The following is a 21,229-nucleotide window of genomic DNA, read 5'->3' as shown; positions in this document are numbered from 1 at the left end:
GATTGTTACTGTTTTATTGCTCTGTCATGTGCTTCTTTCCTTGTTTTTTCTATCTGTTCATCTCCTTTTCCTTTTTTTTCTTTCTCTCTTTTTATCATGAGCAGGGTTAGGCTACTCCAGGTGAGCCCGATAGTTGGGGTTTTATGCCCTTCTGATTCTTCTCTTTCTTCTTTTTCTTCCCTTTTTCTTCCCCTTTTTTTTTTTTTTTTTTTGCGACCCCCCCCCCCACCGCGTCGGCCACGCTCGAGAACCCAGCTAAAAAGGGATGGCAAACTTTAAACTAATCTCCTGGAATGTGGGCGGGATCTCCACCCCGATTAAATTAAATGAAAGGCCATTCTCACACATCTTAGGAAATCGGGGGCCGATATAGCAATTCTGCAAGAAACACATTTAACAGTAGAGGAATCTCAGAAACTTAAATCTACCTGGGTGAAAGAGATTTTTTTCTCCCCGGGGGACGGGAGGAAGAGAGGGGTGGCAATCTTGATCAGGAAAAAAACTAGCTTAACGGTCATCCATAGCGACACAGACCCGGATGGGAGATTTGTAATAATTAAAGTAAAAATCCATAAAACAGTCTACACCATGTGCAACGTTTACGCCCCTAATAAACTGGACCCAATTTTCTGGCATAAGATCCAGGCCAAAATTCTTTCTGTTCAGGAGGGCCACTTAATATTGGGTGGCGAGTTCAATATGGCCCCACACTGTCCACTCGATAGATTTAGATTGTCTAATAAGTCGCCTAAGCAAAAACGAGGCAACTTAATAAAATCAATTATGCAAAACCTAGAAATAAGAGACATCTGGAGGCTCCAAAACCCCGATGTCAGAGATTTTACTTGTCTGTCTAAAGCGCACAAAACGATGTCCAGAATCGATCTATTTCTTATTAGCGACAGAATAATCCTGTCAGAAGTAAAAGCAGACTTGCTACCTATTTTTCTATCGGACCATGGTCCCATCTCGCTTGAGGTTCAGACTAGCTGTTTTAAAAAGAAACCAACACGTTTTACATTTCCCTCTTTCCTTGCATCTGATTTGAAATATAAGAACTGGCTCAAACTTAAATTTGCTGACTATCTTGACCATAATCAGGGCCATATAGGTTCGCCTTTGGTTTTTTGGGAGGCTGCAAAGGCAGTTCTTAGGGGTGAAATCATAGCCTATAGTGCAGAAAGATCTAGGAAAATTAGACAAAGGGAAAAAGAAATTACCAGCTCAGTAATTAACTCATATAATTCTTACTTACTTCAAAAATCACCTATACACTGGGCAAAATACATCCGGGCCAAAAATGCCAGAGACACATTTGTAATTTTTCAGGAAACTCAGAGGGACCTTAGACTCCAAGCCAGGATTTATAGGTATAGTAACAAATCGGGCAAATTATTGGCAAATCTGGTTAAAAGGGAGAAAAAAACATCCCTCATTGAAAGTATCCAAAAAGACGGCTCTCTTATTGACAAATCGGAAGAGATCGTAAAGGTGTTTGTCAACTACTATCAGGACCTCTATGCAGACAGGTGTTCGAACTCTCTACAAGCATCCCAATTCTGGAATCAAATTTCCTGCCCAAAAATCTCAGCAGAGATGGCTGACTCTTTGAATGCCCCAATCACTGAAGGAGAGATTAACAAAATAATTACGGATCTTGCTAACAATAAATCGCCCGGGCCAGATGGTCTCCCAAATGAGTTCTACAAAATCTTGAACTCTGAGATCACCCCCTATCTCAATAACCTATATAACAGCATGTATGTTAAAGGTGATCCGGTGGCCACCTCTTTTTCCACCTCTAATACTATTTTAATCCTGAAAGGTGGGAAAGATCCCTCACTTAAAGAGTCATACAGACCTATAGCCCTACTTAATGGAGATTACAAAATTCTCTGTTCTATTATTGCTGAGCGTCTCCAGACACCACTCTCTACAGTTATACACTCAGATCAGGCTGGGTTCCTTAGGGGCCGAAATTCCTCAGCAAAAATTAGAGAGGCCATGGTTGTGACAGAGTATTTCAGATCCGGGCAGGTGTCGGAGAGCAGGGGGGGATGGGGTGGTACCTGACTTGGCTATCGTTTCGATCGATGCAGAGAAAGCATTTGACTCAATACATCTCGATCACCTTTTTACATCTATGGTAAATTTCGGTTTCCGGGGTAAGTTTCTTGAATTCATCATGAATCTGTATAAAGAACCACATACCACCTTGGTTGTTAACTCTATATCTTCTTCTCAGATAATTCTTGGAAGGGGAACGCGCCAGGGGTGCCCCCTGTCCCCTCTACTCTTCGACATATCAATTGAACCACTAGCAATCATAGTCAGGCAACAACTTGCAGGAATTAAGGTAGGGAAACAGACTATAAAAATCGCTTTATATGCTGACGACTTGCTGTTATATCTTTCAGACACTAATACGAGTATCCACAAACTATTAAACATCACTACTCAATTTGGATCCTTTTCGGGATACAAGATCAACGAAGCAAAATCGGAAATGCTCTGGCTAAGACAAAATAATGACTCTCTTCGTGATATTCACTTTACTGTTTCTGGAGTCTCTCTTAAATATCTAGGAATCTTAATCCCCTCATCTCCGGGAGAAATGTATAACCTCAATCTCGCTCCAATTCTAATGAACATAAGGGAGAAACTTAAAAACTGGCAATCTCTTCCGTTATCTTTATCCGGGCAGATCGCTTTATTTAAAATGATCCTGCTGCCTAAACTCCTTTATGTCCTACAGAACACCCCATTAATTCTTCTAGAGAAAGATATTCGTTGTCTTAATAGTGCACTTAGTAAATTCCTCTGGCAGGAAAAAAGACCCAGGATATCCTTAAATAAACTTTTTCTTTCAAAAGATAGCGGTGGTCTTGCACTGCCGGACATTCGATCTTATAATTATGCCTTCTTAGCTCGAGTAGTGGTCGATTGGATATCTCAGAGTAATTATGTTACGAATCGATCCCTAGAGGAGAACATGTGTAGTCCATATATGTTGTTAGCTTTGGTCCACTGTCCACCTAAAGATTTACCAAGCAGAATCAAAAGACTCAAATCTTTCTCCAATCCTCTAAGGGCTTGGTGGAGAATAGGCAAGTTACTATCCCTAAACTGTAAAGTTTCTCAATACCTTCCAATACAGGGAAATCCGAAATTCCCGGCAGGAATAAATTCAGGAATATTCAAAAAATGGCAGGACCTAGGGCTAAGCAGGATCATACAACTCTGGGATCTAGAGAGGAATATTGTTAAATCTTTTGATGATCTAAAAACAGAGTTCCATATTAACAACAAGGAATTCTTTGCATTTCTGCAAAGCATACACTTTCTATTCGAACTAGTGAATGAGACAGGCTGGAACTGGAGTTTGGGTAAACTGGAAGGCTGGGTCACTCTGTTTAAAAATGGCATCGGGTCCATCTCCCCATGCTATCAGTTAATCAAAGCAGGTAAAGGAGAAGCAGAGCTAGAGAAAATTACCTTGATATGGAATCAGTTATTACCACAATCAAGCATTGACACAAAAATTATTCAAAATTCAATTTGCAAAGTGACACAGGTCTCTCTCTCAGCTACTTGGCGCGAGATGCACATTAAACTTCTCCACAATGCATATTTTACACCTAAAATAGGCCACAAAATTGGTAATGCCAGCTTTAACAAATGCCCAAAGTGTTCGCTCCCTGCAGCGGACTTAATGCACATGATTTGGAGCTGCCCTAGATTAAGATATCTCTGGTGTAAGCTGGAGTTTTGGATCAACAAAACCCTCAAAATTTCCCACCCGGGTCTCACGCAGGCACAGATTGTCTTTGGTCTTAAGGAACATAACTCAAACGATAAACTGATATTTCTATCTATCCTGGCAACCAGATATCTCATTTTTAAAAAGTGGAAGACGAGTGCTATACCATCTATTCCAGAGATTAAGAATTGTCTGAAAAAACAATGCCTCTTAGAACAAAGGGATACTAATTTAGACAATGACTTTTTAGTAAATGGTCAGTCTTCATTAAGTCATTACCAGATACAGAAATTCATGATCTTATATTCCCATTTAGAAATTCGGAACTGGTGCTTCTGGGCGCCTGGTAGGGAGTAGCTGCATAGTTGGACGCGGGGGGGGAGGTGGAAGGGGCTTTTCTTTCTCCCCCCTCCCCCCTTTTTTTTTTTTTTTCTTCCCCTCTTCTTTTCTCTTTTCTCTTTTCTTTCTTTATGTGTTTTTGTTTATCTGAGTGGTTAATTGTTGCCTATGTGTAAATAAAATAGAAAGATCCCAGTTAAGTGTACAAAGTTTATATTAAGGGGATCATCAATTTGCTAAGAGTAAGTGAAATTACTTTTTGAACTGCTCTGATGTGTTCCACAATATGTTCTACCTGGCCCTGCGTGGCACAAAAAGGTCTTAATTATTTTGATGTGTACTATAATATGTTTTTTTCTGGCCCTGCGTGGCACAAAGAAGTTGAATTTACTTTAACTGTACATTTTGCTGGATACAAATAAATATTTAAAAAAAAAATTGCATGTTCTATCTCAATCACGAAGGAAATTTGGTTTCAGTGTCCCTTTAACAGTACAGTCCAGAGATATGACTGCACCTCACTGACGAGGCCCACACTAGGCCGAAACGTACGTCTGGGGTTTACCTTGTTCAGAGAGGGATTGCCTGGTATTTTGGGGCTGTACTGTACTGTTAAGTCAGGATCAGACTGATATGCTACAGGAAAGTTCTTCTCTGTAAAAGGCACATGTTGAGCAAAAAGAGGCTGTTTCTTGGGTGGTAACTAGCCATAGAACAAGCTATTATGTTATTGTTCGTTCCCAGGTTGAGCACTTCTCTCTTTTAATTTAAACACTTTCTGTAATGTCATATGCTATGCAAATGTTTTCTCAAAAGTTATATTGTGCAGGCTTATTCACTCCAGTTTTTTGGCCTACCCCAACTAGACCTGTGCCTATGACAGCCGGATTTATGGCTGAAGAAACTTTGGAGGGTGGTTCCATGGCATGATACATTCCTACTCCTGCGCTAGCCAATAGTTTTATTTATTTTATTACAAATATGTGATCCCTGGTTGGATAGTAAGGGTGCATGACCACTCCATACATCTTGGCCTTTAGTTGTGATAAATATATCAGGAAATTATGAATAAAAAAGTGTTGCTGTTTGGTTGTGGTGTAGGAGTAAGGGTGCAATAGATTTCCTAGTGCCTATAGCAGCAAAAAAACAAATACACCACTGGCTGGACACAATTCTACTGGTTAACAATGTCCATTATGGCACAGTCCTAAAAACAGAAACATCTTCTTGTCACCTGGCCCAAGATAAGGGGACAGTTGACTGTTGAAGAGGAAGAATATTCAATAGTGCATGATGTTAATAGTAAATATGAAAAGATCCCCAGGGGAGATAGGGGTCACATATGTTTATTCACAAAAAAATGTTTTGTTTTTGGTTAGTAGTTTGTGAGAAACCTTTGGGCTGTTGATTTTTAATTTTTATCTGATGGTTATGCGTAACAGCCCTAACTCATTCTAATACTGGACGTTCTGGAAAAAATAAATGTAAATTGTGTTTTAATAATCTTAGAATTGCAGGCTCCTTGCTGCCTACACACTCCCCCTCTCACGGGGAATCCTTACAATGCTGTATTTCACAGGATGTATTTGCCAGTCTGAAGGGGATGTTTGGAGGCTCAGCCCTTCTTGTAGCCTTGCACTGCTCAAGTCGTCCACCGTGGGTGCTGTGCAGTTTTACTGCTCCTTCTCCTTTTCAGATATAGAAAAAATGTTTGAAAGCCGAGCATTTCCTTATTCTCACAGTCAAGAACCACACCTCACTGGGATCTGAACTTCCCAGCAACTTCAGCCCCACAAATAGGAGAATAAGCTGCCAGCAAGATATAGGGGAAAGGACTCACTGCAAATTAGAACATAAAGAAGGTAAGAAATCGAACAATTGTGTAAGATCACGCTGATTGTTTTAACGCGGAGTACAGTAAGATGAAAAAAATAAACTTTCCACTAAGATGTTGATCGACTTTTGATTTAACCTTTTAAGAACTTGGTTGCTAAATAGACCTGTAACTTATTACTCTGCATGAATTTGAAGCCCTCCTTGGCAGCCACGGGGTTAAATATAAAGTTAAGAAAATGTTAAGATTCCACCAGTACTTATATCAGACAGTTTAATATATATTTGGCAAGTGCATTTGTATGGGCAGCTGTAGGAATTAATGTATGCAGGGCAAGTTGCTGATATAAAGCAGCCTTTGATTTTATAATGGCTCAGACTGTCAGCTTGATTCAGTAATCTGTATGCAGGGCCAGGCTTTAGCTGTCTGGCAGAGAAGACAAATTCCCAGCCTATTGCAGAGCACGCTGGCAGACCTATAGTCAAACAAATCTCTTTTACTGCGTTTAAAACATAGTTACAAAATGTATTGTTTTTTTTTTTCTTTGAAAAATGGATGTTCCTGTGCTCAATAAAACAACTTTTATTTTTGTGGAACTTGTTCATATCAACCAATAAGCGATAAATGCACCAGTATTCAGGTATCCACAGATATGCGATTATTAATATATACAAAGCTAGAAATTTCAACCAGTCCAGGACGGGTAAGAAATTATAGTGTGCGAGTAACACAAATTTTGCTTTTTTTTCCTGTCTTCAACATTGATGGACCAGTAACTTTTTTTTTTTCATGGACTAGTATTGTACTCAGCCCTACTATTAGATGGATCTGTTACTGTGCAGTGCTCTCCTTTAGAGAAATCTTCATTAGTATTATTTGTATCATTTTAGATGATGAAAAATAATTGTTTCTAATGTTTATACTAATAAGGGTTTTTATTTTTCTTCAAGAATAGGAAATAGTTTTTACGTTCTTATATTTTTAACACTGCAAAATGCTAACCTTCCCCTTCATTCCCATTTGTTTTGCTTAAAGAGACATTAAAATGATGGTAAACCTTGACTAATGAATTAAAAAAGTATATGTGTACCTTTTCTGCTTTTAATTAATCCGTTAAAGGGTTAAATTAGTGCAAATAGTAATTCTTCTTTTACAACGTTATGCCGGCCCACTTGGATGACTTTTTTTTTTTTAATGATAATTCTAGTGAACAACCAATCAGCGTGTGTGTCATTTGACAATCTTGAAGTCCCCTTTAAAGCCCTTAGAAAGCCTATGTAGAGAATGGATTTGACTGCTCTATACATCAAAGCCCAGTCAAAAGAGGAAATAAAGGGGGGGCAGAGGAACAGACAATACCAGCTAGGATTATAAATCTTTCATTATAAAATATTTATACACTTTGAAAAAAAGAATTATGTGGTTTTACTTGCAAACTAATATATTTTTCATTGTAACATTCTTATAGTCTGAAGTTTACCATCACTTTAAAGGGACAGTCAGCCCAAAAATTATTCTAAGTGATATATATTATTATTATTATACTTTATTTATGAAGCGCCAACATATTCCGCAGCGTTGTCCATGGATACAATTCATATATAAAGTTTCAAGAGATCATTATTTACAAATGTAGCCCAATTTTGTAATATATAGCGCTTACAAGTAAAAGCACTTACTGTTCGCGCCTCTGCCGTTTGAATATGTCCCTCTGTCCCCTCCCCTATTTCGTCAGCAGCTACATCATCTTCTTGTGATCCCAGTAACTTTGCGATCGTACTCGTTCCCTGCTTTAGCGCATGCGCAATGCACCAATGTTACTGCCGCTCGGATAATGAGCCAGTGTGTTTGTTCCTGTTTCAAACGTTCCCCCTTCAGTAAAATCAGCGCATGCGCAAAAGCAAGGAACGCGTACGATCGCATTGTTACTGCGATCACAAGAAGATGATAATGTAGCAGCTGACGAAATAGGGGAGGGGGCAGACGGACATTTTCCAACGGCAGAGGCGCGAACAGTAAGTGCTTTTACTTGTAAACGCTATATATTACAAAATTGGGCTACATTTGTAAATGATAATCTCTTGAAACTTTATATATATATATCACTTAGAATAATTTTTTGGTTGACTGTCCCTTTAAGATGGAATTAACAATGCAGCTTTAATTCTACATGTATGTTGTGTTTTTTTTGTTTTGTTTTTTATATATCTCTATATCTATCACTGGTTTCTTTAAAAAGTAATCACAGTTTAATAACACTTTATTGAACACACAGTGTAATCACACTTTATTGAACACCCCTTACCCATGATTCTATGGTAAGTTACATGTGTGACATCCTCCCCATTTAGTTGCTGGTGATGTCACCTGGCACGCAGGGCCTGCACTTGCACCCTGTTTGCCACCATACAGAAGGCAGGAAATATGTTTAAGAGAAGTTTTCAAAAGAAGCTGTCACAATTTTTTAAAGGACAGGTCTGATGTAATTATCATTGCACTGCTGTACATTTCACATTCTACACGCTCTTCCACAAAAGCAAGCGCTTATGCTATTGGTCCAGTATAACAGTGCTGTATGGCCCTATTGAAATATTTTGCCCTGTTATTAACACTGCTTGTCCATCACTGGCCCTGTATGGTATCCATAGCTAACTGAATGTTCCCTAATATATCATTGAGTGCACATGAAGGGGCCGATATCGAAACCTTGCCAGACAAGACGTGTTTTTTTTTTTTTGCGCCGACCCTCACAGGGGCTGCCCTGGTGGATTTATCTTTAAAAAAAAAAACGGGCAGTCCCTGCGAGTGGCGAGATGTCTACTATAGAAAGTAATAGAGTTTGCTGGAAAGGGAAACTTCCGTTTGTAGGGCGAAGTGAGCAGGGGGCACACTTTAAACATTAAATCCTGCATCCAATATAAATCACATTATGCTGCTTTCTGTGTATAGACTATTTTCGTATGCATGTGTTGTTCTATTAGGGTATTTTGTCACCTTTTCATTTGCGAGAAAAAACTGAGAACTGTAGAGCAGAAATGTTTAGAGAATTAGGCTTGGATTTGATAAAATTTTTTCATACAAGCCCATGTTCAGCCCATTTTATGAAACCCCCCCACCAATTACGCTTTGTATTTTCTACCTATAAGTCAGAATTAATATGTGTATTTTGCACATCTAGTGTAATTAAATTAAGTGTACAGTCATTTTCATATAACTGCATGTAATAGGCACTACTATAAATAATAATATGCACAGATACTGATTTAAAATTCTAGTATAAAACCTTTTAAGAACTTACTTAGACACTCCCAATTTAGCACTGTTGATGAGGTTAAGCTGGGACACCCAGTGAAAGGGGCTGGGAAAGCAGAAAAAAGCACACACACCCTTCCTTGCATATGAAAAGACAGATTACACAAGCAATAGCAGCACAAATCTGTAGACCTGTGTCTACATCTGATACTTCAGCACAATGTTAATAAAAAATAAGCAAAACTATACATTGTTACAAAAACACTCCCAGAAGGGCTATATAAATGGATCATCTACAAAACATTTATGCATAGAAAATTCTAGTGTACAATGTCCCTTTAATTACTGTTTACGTATTCCTGTGTAATTTACATATAAATGTTAAATTTTTTATAAAATACGATGTTTGGTGAACAATTATGTTACGATTTTTGATGCACCTTAACAATACATTTTTTTTATTTTTTTTCCCTGAGTATTTTTGTGTGAATGGTTAAATTATTTAGTTTTGTATTATTTTTAAAATTACAAATTTAATTGTGCCGTTTTGTAATGTATAAATCTACTTCCCAATGTGAAGATGCAGGATATGCCCCTTTGCGAGACATTATTTTCATGGTAAAAAGTGCCTTTATATAATTCCACCAGGGAAATAGGACTGGCAAGCATTCTTATATAGAATCTCACCAGCACAGAGACCTTTAGATAATCGGCCCCCTAGTTTGCCTTATCAGCAGGATACCCCCCACACAATTAGTTGTTTGTCATTGTGAAGAGTTTTGTGCAGTTCCAAGATAACTGTAACTGCAAAAGAAAGCAACTTTTTGATGCTGGACAGATTACTATTAAATGGTCCCACTTAAAGTGAGGCAGTCCCTGGTAAAATAAAATGTTTTCCAGTTTGTTAACAAGAGCCAACACAAATCCACACCCTTTATACTTACTGTGTTTGGTTCTTGGAACCTCTGGTAAGAAACACAAGTGTCAAATTGACAACACATTAAATAGATTTATGTGTACCTAAAAATTTATAAGTTGGGATGTTACAATAGGAATACGAAGAAATGGCAGAGAAGGGTGGCATTGAATTTTATCAGGGCAAGAATTGGACAAAGGTGCCACCCATCTCTCAAGTGGCTTGTCCTTAATGCTGGAGAGAAGGTTGATAATGCTGACCAAAAATGTTTTACCCTCTGACTTTGCAGCATTATAAATTATTTTTTACCATACTCAGTTTGTGAGAAAGTTTTAAGTTTGGTTACTTAGAAAGGGACGGTTAAGTTCAACTTAAATTGATTGGATAGATCATGATGTTTTAAACAATTTACTTATTATCAATTTTGCTCTGTCTTGGTATCTTTTATTAAAGAGATAATAAACCCACATTTTTTTCTTACATGATTCAGGTAGCGCATGCAATTTTAAGCAACCTTCTAATTTACTCCTGTTATCAATTTTTCTTAGTTCTATTGCTCTTGATTTGAAAAAGCAGGAATGTAAGGTTAGGACCCGGCCCATTTTTGGTTCAGCACCTGGGTAGCGCTTGCTGATTTGTGGCTACATTTAGCAATCAATCAGCAAGCGCTACCCAGGTGCTGAAAGACACATGTCCTGAGTTCATATTAGCCTCCCTAGATTTACACTTTAACAAAGGATATCAAGAGAAGAAAGCAAAATTTATGCTAAATTGAAATGTTTTTTTAAAATTGCACACTCTACCTACAAATTACAAGTTATTTTTGACTTTACTGCATTTATTATTTTAAACAAAAAAGTGATATATATATTTATTTTTTACAGTAGCTTAATACTTGAATCATGAAGGTTTTTCCTTTTTGTAAGAGGTAGAGAGACAATGTGCATTCTTGTATAACCAACATGTTTTGTTCAAAGAGCAGGAAGTGATTTGTAATCTTGCTTTTATTCTATGTAACCCCCACTCTCTCCTGTATCAAACACACCCTGGTGTTGTAAGACTGGGCACATTAGAAGCAATATGTATAAGTATATGCATTTTGGTTCTGAAACGGAAAATTCCTGGTTCAGGGAAAATGCTGGTTATGTAACACACAGGGCTTCTCTGTGTTCGGGTTGGGCTGTGTGGAGGATGGGATTCTATATTCTCGTGCTGAATCAGCCACAAACTAATGGGAGATGTTTTAAGCCTATGGCTACAGCAGCATACAGCTGTTAAAAAATGCAGAATTATTTCCAACTGTGAAAGACCTGTGGCTAAGGGAGGTATGTGATACAGTTTAGCAGCTTGTGTTTGAAAAGAAAGTTCCGTTCTCATAGTCTAGAGACCAGCCATTCTTGTATGTAACTCCATAGGGAGGAGGAGGCGCTAAACTGGAGCATTCAGCAAGTATTACGGAGTTCAACAAACTGCTAGTGTCATAATTGCTAGGCATGACAGTCATACATCTGAGGGCAAATTCCTATATCTATCCACTCAGCCCGACCACATCTGCATCCTATTCTCTATCACTTATAGCACTTTTATCTGTACTACCACAGCTGAACAGTTGTTCTGTGCAAACTAAGCTGATACAAGTGTACATATACTCTAGGGCCCGGTGCTTAACACGTTTTTGGCAGTAGGGCCCCAACTGAAAAGCAAAACTCGTCTAGCAATTGTTTTACTTTAAAGGGACACTATACACCAATTTTCATATAACTGCATGTAATACACTACTATAAAGAATAATATGCACAGATACTGATATTTAAAAAAAAAAAAACTTACTTAGAAGCTCCCAGTTTAACTCTGTTGAAAAGGATAGCTGGAACACCCATTGAAAGTGGCTGTATAGCAAAAAGAACAGATATCCCCCTTCCTCTGCATATGAAAAGACCCTTTACACAAACAGGAGCAAGCTGGAGTGGGTAGACAACAGTCTTCTTCTAAAACGTTGGGGCTTGGTTAGGAATATGAAAATCCAGCTCAATGTTATTTAAACAGACAGTCTAGGCCAAAATAAACTTTCATGATTCAGATAGAGAATGTAATTTTAAACAATTTTTCAATTTGCTTTTATCACCAATTTTGCTTTGTTCTTTTGGTATTCTTAGTTGAAAGCTTAACTTAGGAGGTTCATATGCTAATTTCTTAGTCCTTGAAGGCCACCTCTTTTCAGAATGCATTTTAACAGTTTTTCACCACTAGAGGGTGTTAGTTCACGTATTTCATATAGATAACACTGTGCTCGTGCACGTGAAGTTATCTGGGAGCAGGCACTGATTGGCTAAACTGCAAGTCTGTCAAAAGAACTGAAATAAAAGGGCAGTTTGCAGAGGCTTAGATACAAGATAATCACAGAGGTTAAAAGTATATTATTATAACTGTGTTGGTTATGCAAAACTGGGGAATGGGTAATAAAGGGATTATCTATCTTTTAAAACAATAAACATTCTGGTGTAGACTGTCCCTTTAAAAATAAGCAAAGCTATACCTTTTTTTTTTTTTCTTTAACCTGTATGGCCTATAAAATGGTATAATCTACAAAACATCTATGCAATTAAAAATCTAGTGTATAATGTCCCTTTAACATTTATATTATGTTTAAACTCACATATATTATTTGAGATGCAGACCTAGGCCTAAAAAAGAATAAAAAATAAAATGTATATACTAAATTAATTGGTTACCTTTTAAAGGGACACTAAACCCCCCAAAAATCTTTCATGATTCAGGTAGAGAATACAACTTGAAACAACATTCCAATTTACTTCTATTATCTAATTTACTTCATTTTTTGGGTATCCTTTATTGAAGAAATAGCAATGCACATGGGTGAGCCAATCGCACAAAGCCTCAATGTCCTGCCACCAATCAGCAGCTACTGAGCCTATCTAGATATGCTTTTCAGCAAAGGATATCAAGGGAATGAAGCAAATTAGATAATAGAAGTAAATTAGAAATTTGTTTAAAATTGAATACTCTTTCTAAATCATGAAATAAAAAAATATGGGTTTAATGTCTCTTTAAAATATTTTCATTTTTGGCTTATAATGAATGATAAAGGTCACTTGGAAAATATAGTATATTTATTATATAAAGGCTGAAGGAGAGCACATTTTTTTTTTTTTATCATCTGACTTCAATACAAATATTATTTGTTTTTATGGTAAACAGAATAATGAATATAAAAAAGCACACAACGTCCTCTTCTAGGCTTCTCAGACACTGTAGACACCAAGTCAGGCCTGCCCTGTAATACTTGGTATAAGAAAGTGCAATGCATATCCTGAAGAAGTGTTTATGGTATTGGGAGGTGTAATAATGCTATTCTTTATTTAGGTAATATTGAATGTTGAGACAGGGGTTTACCATACAGGGGAGGGGGTTAAGACCACTGGGCTACGGGTGTCCCTGCACCATGTCATACCCAAAATCCACTGTAAGAGCGGACATATGCCAAACACAAAAGTATTAGAAGCTGAAAATTGGAATGTAGAAAACTGGGCCTTACTGTACTAGTATACTGTAAAAAAATGTATGTGTACGTGTGTATGTATGTGTGTATATATGTATATGTGTATATATATATATATACATACATACATACATACATACATACAGCCCTCGTTTTACAACGGTTCAATTTACACCGTTTCAGAATAACAACCTTTTTTTCCAGTCATGTGACTGCTATTGAAAAGCATTGAGAAGCAGTGCATTTATTAAAATAGCCAGTAGGTGGAGCTGTCTGCTTGTGTTGCAGCAAAGCCCAGCAAGCTGAAATTAATCAGTTTAACCAGACCTGAGCTATCGAGCAGATTTCAAAGGAACAAGATCTTCCTGTCTATAAATCAGTCCAGATTGGAATGCATAGATAGAACTGTTTGCAGAAAAATGCAAGTGAAGTCTGTGTTGTGTGATTATTTTATTAGGTTTATAATGCTGTTTAGAAAATGTTTTTGTTCATTTAACTTAGTTTAATTATATATTCTGTGTTGTGTGATTATTTTATTAGGTTTATAATGCTGTTTAGCATTTAAAGTCTTCATTACAAAGCTTTAAAAATAATGTATTAGGTGTTACTTATGACAATTTTGAGAGGGGCCTTGAACCTATCTCCCTCACTTCCCATTGACTTACATTATAAACTGGGTTTCAATTTACAACGGTTTCGATTTATCGTGGGAGTATGCAATGTGGCTGACTGTATTGCATTGAGGATTTTTTTTTGTAATAAAAAAAAATCGCATGCTGCCGTGATTTAAAATCGCGGCAATTTAAAATCACTATTAATCGCATCATACGATTAACCGTGCAGCCTTAGTACATACCCTAAGTTTCAGACTGCAGACGTCCCTAGGGGGAAGTATAAGTAAGTGACTTTCCCTCCTCTTCACTCTCCTGCATGGGCTCTGCTTTTAGACATAGATTGATCGGCTGCTACTGAGATCACAAACGGAACACGTTTTTATTTCAAAAAATCGCATACTCCCGCAATTTAAAATTGTGGCGATTTAAAATCACGATTAATCGCATCATGCAATTAATCGTGCAGCCCTAAAAAAAAATATATATATATATATATATATCTTTAATGTTCTGCATTGTGTTTATGTATAGATTATGAGTCTGTTGTGTGTATGTAGGTCTGAGAATTTATTACTATTTAGCATTATGTGTTTGTTCTTTATTGTGTGTGTTTTATTAAAGGTACACAAACCTAAAATCTTTCTTTCATCATTTTCTTTGTCTTGGTATCTTTTGTTGAAAAACAATGGCATAAGCTCAACAGCTTGCATTTGTCTGGAGCACTATATTGCAGAAGTTTTTGAAAAATTATCCATTTGCAAGAACACTAGATGGCAGCACTATTTCCTGCCATGTAGATTTCCAGACACCTAACTAAATACCTTTATAACAAAGAATAACATATACATTGGAAATTTTTTTTTTTAAACGATATGCTCTGCCTGATTCACAAAATAAAATGTTTGTGTTTCATATCACTTTGAGACGCTGTCAATTGCCTATGTGTGTGTAATCTTGGGTCAAAGTACACATATTAATAGCAAAGTCAAAGTTATCAAAAAGTCAACCCTGGAAAAAAGCAAACTCCCCCCCCCCCCATCCTTAGAGACAGAACTTTTTTTGTTCTTTTTCTATGTTGTGTAATGATGATTTCCTCTTCTGCAATATCTGTGTCTGTGCAGTATGTAAATGTATTTTGTGGGCTTTACAGAGGTTTTAGAACCTACAGACACATCAGGTGTGCATTGTTTTTTTTACTATCTTTGGGGGAGAGGTCAAGTTTTTCTTTATAAAAGGAGACCAGGTGTGTTTGTATTTATAGATATGAAAAGCATGTTTGTTTTGCATGATATATATATATATATATATATATATATATATATATATATATATATATATATATATATATTCGGGAAGCCAGGATTATATTGTTTCAGTGTGTACATATAGGGAGCAAAGGCGTTTATTTGTTCTGCTGTGTGTGTGATTAGAAGCGGCCATTTTGGTGTGTGCAATATGTCTTTGTACAGAGATGCTAGTAACAAATCTGCCTTGAAGCCTTACTGTTTTGTATTAATGTTTATATACAAAGAAGGTCCACAACATGGCAGTTCTGTAGTAAATGTTTATGCAGTGTGGATGAGCAATACAAAGACAAGTTAGGAATGTGTCGTCTTTGCAGTATATTTGTGCATTGAGAGATGAGACTCTGACAAGAATGTGTCCCTCTTGGATATTTTGTTAGGAAAATGAGCTTATATTAAAATACTCCTACGTTGGTACCTGAGTCTGACACCAGTTGGACATGAAAGAATCTATCCTACTGCAGTGTTGGAGGTGCTGTGACACACAAGGCACCATGCTCCATATGTTGTGGCTCTGCCCAAAGAGAACTCCCGTTTTAATTCCATAGAGTATTTCACTCACTATTAGGTGTAGATTTCCTTTTATCACCTACCATAGCTCTACTAAACAAAAGATCAAAATTCTGATGTAGAATCAGGTCTACTCTATTACAAACGGGTTTAAATAGTGCAAAGCTGATAATGGCTCAGTTCTGGAAGTCCCCACTGCTACCAACCCAACAGCAGATTAACTATTCCTTTTAGAAGAATTTGGATTTTATAGAAGGAACAAGCTCACTATTTGCTGATATTACATTTTATTGGGAGTCTATTCATTACCCCCTCAGACAGAGCTACACTACCTTTCACTCACAACATCACATTGCTACCTCTCTATTGCACCCCTCCTTGTGCCAGTCCCCCTCTACCCTCTCTCTTTTCTTTCGTAACAATAATTCAATTAACCACCCCTTTCTATAACATGCAGCAGAATGGTAAAAAAGTTATTTATAAATGAATATTGTTTTTGGCCACTTTAAAATGGCTACCAATCTACACCCACTGATGACATCACGATCTGGGCTGCATCTAGGCTGTGCTGAATAGCATTGACAGTCTGTTGAATCCAACTAGTGAGCCTTTTGTGACTGGATGCCATATGCAGCCCAGATTGTGATGTCATCAGTGGGTGGAGCTTCAAAGTGGGAAGAAACAATATTCTTTTTAAAATAACTTTTACCATTCCTGCTGCATGATATAGAAAAGGTGTAGGAGACTATTTGCAGCATAATTTATGGTACGACTTTAAGATGACTAAGGTGTAGACTGTGCGTTTTTAATAGTAACTAAATTAGTTTCTGTGCTTAATATCTCTCTCCTTCTTCTTTTCTTTCTCTCTCTCTCTCTCTCTCTCTCTCTCTCTCTCTCTCTCTCTCTCTCTCTCTCTCTCTCTCTCTCTCTCTCTCTCTCTCTCTCTCTTTCTCTTATCACTAAAAGTTATAAAACATGCAGACAAATTAGCAAGTACTTCATCTGTTTACACATCAAAGTATTGTGTATATTCTATCTGTGCTGAAATAGCTTATTTACTGTAGGCGAAGCCTCTGTGACTCAAACGTAAAATGACATCATGTAATAATTAAAATTATCAGTTTATGTTCATAGGCTACCATTATAATCAAACACTTATATTGAAGAGAGTAGTGGATTCATGGAATTTTCACTCTGCATCTTTAGCACCAACTGTGGAAATGAATGAGCACCTACGAAGCGTATAAACATTCTTTTGTGAGGCGGTCCCATGACATACAGTTTACTGTGGAAATTCTAAGGAATTCTCTTCTTCCTCTGTTTACTTTTAGCTCCCAGAGCTTATCCTTGCATTGTTTTTGTTATTGTCCCCCTCCCATAAAAAAAAGAGAAATTAGAGAATATTTACACCCACAAAATAAAGATAAACAAGGCCTATATGGAATGGTGAATTATATTTGCTTTTATAGCCTGTGTATTGATCTGTGTTAGAGAAGCTCTGAGGCAGAACTTTTTTCACTTTCTGTGATTATTTTAGTGAAAAATTTTCTGCAAGTCATTTCTAAATTCAAATTTTAAATTAGGCAGTTACAGTAAAGTCCCAGCTCAATTGCAATGTGTTAAGTGGAGAATAAATATATTTTTAAAGTTTTATAATATATATTCCAGCAGTTGGAAATTGCGTTGCAGAGAAATATTTTTTTTTTTTTTTTTTTTTTTTAAATGCCTCATAAATAAATTTGTTTAAAAATTTGTGTAAAAATGTTGTAATAATAAAGGTACATTGTTCACCAGAACGCCTTCCATTCAGTTGTCATAGCTTTGCAGACCGGGAAAGGCTAGGGGGAGAATTAAAAAAAAAAAAAAAAAAAAAAAAAAAAAAATCCCTGAGAGACGGTCATCAATCAATATGTGGCTGCTTTGCAGTGCTTCTCTGTATTTGACTGTTCTCTTCAAACAACGTTTCGCTCTGGCTGCATTGTGTTAAGGAAAGCTTACACAGTGCAGCCAGAGCTAGACATGTGCAGGCCAGAAAATTTAGTTTCAGACAAAACTTATTTAAGACAAAAGTAAAACAGAATTTTCATTAAAAATTTACATTCGTTTTTAGTTAAAACGAATGTAAATGTTTCAAAGCTACAGGTGAAAAGTTCACCTGTAGCTACAATACTTAAAGGGATAGGAAATCCAAATTTTTTTTTTTCATGGTTCAGCTAGAGCATGTGATTTTAAGCAACTTTCTAATTTACTCCTACTCTCAATTTTTCTTTGTTCTCTTGGTATCTTTAGGAGCCGGCCCATTTTTGGTTCAGCACCCTGGGTGGCGCTTAGCAACCAATCAGCAAGCGCTACCCAGGTGCTGAAACAAAAATGGGCCAGCTCCTAAGCATACATTCCTGCTTTTCAAATAAAGATACCAAGAGAATGGGGGAAAAAATGATAATAGGAGTAAATTAGAAAGTTGCATTAAATCTCAAGCTCTATCTGAATCATGAAAGAAAACATTTGGGTTTCATATGCCTTTTAATGTGCTCTCCAGAACATGGAGAGCACGTTAAGGTAAGTATTAGACCCTTAAAAAAAAATATAAAAAAATAAAATAAAAATGAAAGCAAACAAATGAATACTGACAATTTTCATCAGTATTTTTTGGTTTTCTTTTATTTTCTTTGGTGCAATCCTATTTTCGTGACAAATGTGCATTTGTCTGAAAACAAATGCACATCTCTAGCCAGAGCACAGCACTGTTTGGAGAGAATGTGCTATCGGTTCCTGCGTGTGTCCTGTTCTTAAAGGGAAATGAAACCCACATTTTTTCTTTCATGATTTAGGAAGTGCATGCAATTTTAAACAACTTTCTAATTTACTTCTATTATCTAACTTGCTTCATTCTCTTGATATCCTTTGCTGAAAAGCATATCTAGATATGCTCAGCAGCTGCTGATTGTTGGCTGCACATAGATGCTTTGTGTGATTGGCTCACCCATGTGCATTGCTATTTCTTCAGCAAAAGATATCTAAATAATTGAACAAATTAGATAATAGAAGTAAAAGGGAGTGTTATTTAAAATTGTATTCTCTACCTGAGTCATGAAAGAAAAATATTGGGTTTAGTGACCCTTTAATGCAGATATGCTGCATTTTCTGCGATGACATCACAGATCTTGCGGCTTAGAAATATGATTTTAAACTTTCAAATTGGGGTGTTTCCACAGCTTACCAAATAAGATGTAATATCAGTCTAAGCAATAGAAATAATAAGAATAGGAACATTTTGGTCTGAATCTAGGTACAAGCTGGTAAAATCGGTCTCAATTATTTCATATTTTAATCATGCACATGCTTTACAGTAAATACTAAAAGTAATTTAAGGATCATTATGGTGAATAAACGCATGCTCTAGTTTGTTAAAGCATGTCATTTTAATACTAGTGATGCTGTAAGTCTGTATTTAACCCCCGGCAGGGTGGTGGCACTGACAACAAATATGCTGGCACTCTGGTCTACACCATACTGCTTGGTTTCATTAGCCACAATTTGTAGTGCTTTATTTTTGGTTCAGAACCTGGGTAGCACTTGCTAATTGGTGGCTACTTTTAGACAACAATCGGCAAGTGCTACACTGGTGCTGAAGCAAAAAACGGGACGGCTGCTAAGCTTACATTCTTGCTTTTTCAAATAAAGCTAGCAAGAGAACGAAGAAAAATTTATAATAGGAGTAAATTAGAAAGTTTATTTAAAGTGAATGTCAATTTTGATGCTAAAGTGCCGGTTTTTAAAAATTCGATTTAAAAACAGGGGCACTTTAATTCATCAAAATTTACATTTCACTCCTGTTGTGAAAAAAACAACTTACCTTTTAAACTTGACAGCCGCTCCAGCTTCCTCCACCCGTCGCAAAGCCTCTTCCTGGGTCTAAAATGAGGAATCCGGCTTCTTCCAATCACTGCGTTGAATCAGACACTGATTCCCCGGGGGGGGGAAGCCGTGATTAAAGGATGACCTATCCATCATTTTCTGACGTCAGAAATGGCTTGCAACGACCGGAGGAAGCTGGCGTGGTAAGTTTTTATTTTTTCCATAACAGGTGTGAAATGTACATTTTGATGAATTAAAGTGAATTAAAGTGCCCCTGTTTTTAATCGAATTTTTAAAAAACAGGCACTTTAGCATCAAAATTGACATTCACTTTAAAAATGCATGCTCTATCTGAATCCTGAAAGTTTAATTTTCACTAGACTATCCCACTATTTTTTTATGAACCCATGCTATATATAAGCAATTACACTTTTTTTCATTATATTTGTTATGGATTTTTAAGACAATTCTATGTTCTTTTTTCTTATGTCTCACTATGAGCACACATTCTAGTTTGCCGCCCCTGTCCTAGAATAAGACCTTGTGCAGCTCTACAATATAGCAGAAATCTGGCAAAAGTAATTTTCCTGTATTTTTCCCTCCCTAAATCTTATGTTAGTTGCCACCTAATTTTGTGACGCCTGTATCTCGGTGAGAAATCAGCAATGGTTCAAATAACTAATGTTTAATCCACTGAAACTGTATGTGCTTCAACAAGAGTTCTTTTAATTAAAGGGGTATTAAACAACACCTAGCTTTAGTGTAAAAATTATTTCTCTCTCTCGCTGTCTGTCCTAGGCCAGACCCATATTTCTTACTTTACCCGTAACATATACACACATAATAAATATATATATATATATATATATATAGATAGATAGATAGATATGTATATATATATATATATATATATATATATATATATATATATATATATATAGACCTTACAAAAAGTTTATATACACAACTTTGGGAGTGCTGCCAATATGACCCAGTAATTACACAAACAAAAAGGTATCGGCGCACATCCATTTTCAAAAGCACAACATATTTTTTGAACTGCTGCAAAAAAATGCCTGCAAACAACATCAAGAGACAACTATACTTTTTAAATAAAATTGGGATCTTGGTCACACAAATGGCCATATTTTGCTTAGCCAGTCACCACTTACAAGGTGCCCCAATATAGACTGGTCCTAACACTACAGTCATTTTGTCACAGAGGGCTGAATCATTCCTGCTTATACTCTTCATAATAGAATGAGACTCCCTAGCTTAATATTTACAACTCCATTACACTGTCATGGGCACACCTGAACTTG

The 21,229-nt window shown here is 36.6% G+C and overlaps 1 protein-coding gene across 1 annotated transcript in view; it reads left to right on the top strand.

Moving 5' to 3' along the window:
• Nucleotides 1–5,783: 5,783 nt before the first annotated feature.
• The window catches only part of CDC42SE1 (CDC42 small effector 1), a 163,041-nt gene continuing 147,595 nt past the window's right edge, over nt 5,784–21,229 (top strand). The window contains exon 1 of the mRNA XM_053704879.1: nt 5,784–5,961. The gene's annotated coding sequence lies outside the window, so the exon portion shown is untranslated. The remainder of the gene's footprint in view (nt 5,962–21,229) is intronic.

Source organism: Bombina bombina, chromosome 1 (assembly GCF_027579735.1).
Source record: "Bombina bombina isolate aBomBom1 chromosome 1, aBomBom1.pri, whole genome shotgun sequence".
NCBI lineage: Eukaryota > Metazoa > Chordata > Amphibia > Anura > Bombinatoridae > Bombina > Bombina bombina.
The sequence above is the reverse complement of the archived record's forward strand: the minus strand, read 5'-3'. Positions and strand labels throughout refer to the sequence as shown.